Here is a 3602-nt window from a genome sequence, read left to right as displayed (position 1 = left end):
TGACCACCTAGAGGGGTGGGAGGGAGGGAGACGCAAGAGGGAAGAGATATGGGGATATATGTATATGTAGACCTGATTCACTTTGATATACAGCAGAAGCTAACACACCATTGTAAAGCAATTATACTCCAATAAAGATGTTCAAAACAAAACAAAACAAACAAAAATCCCCAAACCCACCAAGCATAGAGCCTGACGCTCCATAAAGTTTGGTTGAACTGAATTGAAAGAACTGTGGATGTCATTTGCCACAGACTGCAGGGGACAGTGGGGGTGGGTGTAGGGGAGACAGCCCCTACTGAGCCCCGAGCCATGGCATTGAGCTCATGAGGGACCACAGGGTGGTGTGGTCTTAGAAGCCATAATAGATCAAGCCAGCACTGTTCTGACTTCATAGTGAATCTGAATTCAAATGAAATAAAGTTTCTAAATAGATTCATTCTAATCCAATTTATTTCACTTTGGTACATTTCGAACTCAACTTGTTATATATAACTCACTCCATGGCAAGGAAATTCTTTATAACTCTTATTGCCCATATAAGATTTCTATCTCTGTAGATAATACAAGAAAAAAACCCCAAAGATTGAGCATAAGATTTTCATAAATATTGGAGACAGTTTATCATTAAACTGACCAAAAGAGAACCCTTGTGAGCAATATATGAATAAATCATTAACAATTAAAAAAAAAAAAGCCAGGTAAGTGGGGGCCAGGGGAATGGGGGTGGGGCGGGTCACAGGGGGTGTGATCAGCTTGTGTACCATTCTCTGATTGGCTGACGGTGAGGTGGGGGGGGGTGTCACAGGGGTTAACATCATCAGTCCTTAGGCTCCAGGAGGCCTGGGTGTTGTGTGCTCATGGTCATCAAGAAGTTAACATCTACCATTTGTTGGAGAGGGTTTTTTTTTTTACATCTACAAAACAACTCAGGTAATGTGCATCAAATACTATTATCTAGGTATTTCAGAGAGGATCTACCGCAGAAGATATGGGGGAAAGCCTGTCCCAGGAAGGCTCCCATGGGGTACTGCTCGGTTACGTATAGAAAGAATTTAAGATAAATATAAAATATCCTCACAATGGAATACTTTACCCAAAAAGCCATAGAAAACCGCTATGCAAAGGATTGTTACAAATAGGGTAGATATTCAGCTGCCAGATAGGAGAGTTTTGACCTAATGATAAGAAATGTATACAATGTCCTTTTGAAATTTCTATCAGTTTCACGATTCTAGGATTATTTCTTTCTGTAAGTGAACAGCTAATGTTAAATTAGCTGGTGAGATCCCAACCTCAAAGTTAAGTCAAAGATCTCCATCAGATCCTAATAATCTGGATGAGTAATAAACCTTGTGGTAACCCAGGAAATGTGATTCAATAATGATCTTGACAATACTAATGGAGACGAGAATCCACTTCTGTTGATGTTTAGACCAATTCATTAATTATTAGAAGATTTAATCTCCCCTATTGCAACCTTGCTTCATTAAAAACTCTAGTAAATTTGGGGGAAGTTATAGGGAATTGTGCTTATTGTATAGGTTTAATTGTGACGGCCAATAACTCAAAGGCACATGGCAATTTTAATAACAAGAACAATTGTTAAAGATCAGAAGGTCATAAGCCAACATGTACCTTTATCTGTACTGTTGTTTACTTGATGTTTATTTTCATGGTGTGTGTTCTCAACAACTGTGTAAACTCATTAAGGTTCAGATGACGAGCTGTGTATACGTGCCTACGAGTGCTCACTGCATGAGTGAAAGTAAAGAACTATGTATACCGCGCATTTGCTTGGTATTAGGAAGGTTTATTTTCTTTCTTTCTTTTTTTTTTTTTTAGCTGTGCTGCCCACATGTGGGATCTTAGCTCCCCGACCAGGGATTGAACCCACAGCCCCTACATTGGAAGGGCGGAGTCTTAACCCCTGGACCACCAGGGCAGTCCCAGGAAGGGTTAAAATGAAAGTCTGTGAGACACATCTTCTGGCCTCACAAAAACTACATATACTAAAGAAACACATGTTCTATTTGCTAGTAGGACCGTGCTGTTTATTATATAGAATAATTTTTTAAAACAAAACTTGTTTATTGATACACCAGAAATTTAGGGGAGCAATAATATCAAGAAAAGAAATTTCAAGATTTGTTTTTAAATACTCTGCTTTCCAGCAACAGAAGTATATCCACCAAATTTGATTAATCTAAATATAATAATGGGGCTTCCCTGGTGGCGCAGTGGTTGAGAGTCCGCCTGCCGATGCAGGGGACACGGGTTCGTGCCCCGGTCCGGGAAGATCCCACATGCCGCGGAGCGGCTGGGCCTGTGAGCCACGGCTGCTGAGCCTGCGTGTCCCGAGCCTGTGCTCCGCAACGGGAGAGGCCACAGCAGTGAGAGGCCCGCGTACCGCAAAACAAAAACAAAAACAAAAACAAAAATAAATATAATAATGAAGAAACATGTTAGAGGAATCCAAAATGTGGGACATTGCTCAAGATTCTTGGGGAAGAAAAGTCACTGATGTAGAATTTTGTTTTTCAATGCAGGGAAATTGCTCTAAATTTAGAACTAAAGAAGAATAACCAAGTGCAATCTTGGCTGGAACCCAGATTAGGAAAACAAAAAACGCAGCTATGAGACGTTTTTTGGAACAACAGAGGAAATTCACATATGGACTGTATATTAAATGGTATTATATAACTAATGTTAATTTCCTTAAGTATGATCATTATACTAGGATAGTTTATAGAAAAGCTATCCTTCTCAGCGCTTCCAGTGGAGGGGGCGCAGGTTTGACCCCTCGTCGGGGAACTAAGATCCCACATGCTGTTCGGCTCGGCCAAAAAAAAAAAAAAAAAAAAGGCAAAAAGAGTAAAATCAGAAAAGATATCCTTATTCTTAAACAATTCTCCCTTTCTCTCTTTCCTTCCACATGTGTGTATGTGTGTATATATATGAATAACAAAGAATTTAATCAAGTCAAAATATTTCAGATATATATTTGTATGAATATGTGCATAGATAGATAAATAGGTGAGGCAAATGTGATAAAATATTAAAAAGTGGTGAATTTAGGTAAAGAATATATGTCTTCATTGTACTATCCTTTCAACTCTTCTATAGCTTTTTGGTGTTGTTGTTGGTTTATTTGTTTTCAAAATAAAAATTGCGGGGGAGGCATGGAAGTGTTTCAAAATAGTGTAGTTAACAAACCCCAATACATAGTTAAGCACCAATATAGTTTCCATATTTGACATAAAAACAGAAGTGAACTTTTTGTGTCATTATTTTCTTGTAGACTCTCTTATTCTCAATTTAATAATTGCCTTTCAAGAAGTATTTGCTTTAAGTACAAAAATTTCCAAAGCTAAGAAATTAAGTGCTACAGAAATTAAATGCAAAAAAAGTACTAAATCATTTTGCAATATATATAGATAGATATGTCAAGTCATTATGTGGGATACCTTAAATTTATACAGAGCTCTGTGTCAATTATATCTCAATAAAACTGGGGGAAAATAAGTACTATAAAAGTTAAAATGGGGCTTCCCTGGTGGCGCAGTGCTTGAGAGTCCGCCTGCCGATGCAGGAGACGCGGG

This window comes from Lipotes vexillifer, unplaced genomic scaffold (genome assembly GCF_000442215.2).
Source record: "Lipotes vexillifer unplaced genomic scaffold, Lipotes_vexillifer_v1.1 scaffold1092, whole genome shotgun sequence".
Classification (NCBI taxonomy): Eukaryota; Metazoa; Chordata; class Mammalia; order Artiodactyla; family Lipotidae; genus Lipotes; species Lipotes vexillifer.
This window is presented reverse-complemented; position numbering follows the sequence as displayed.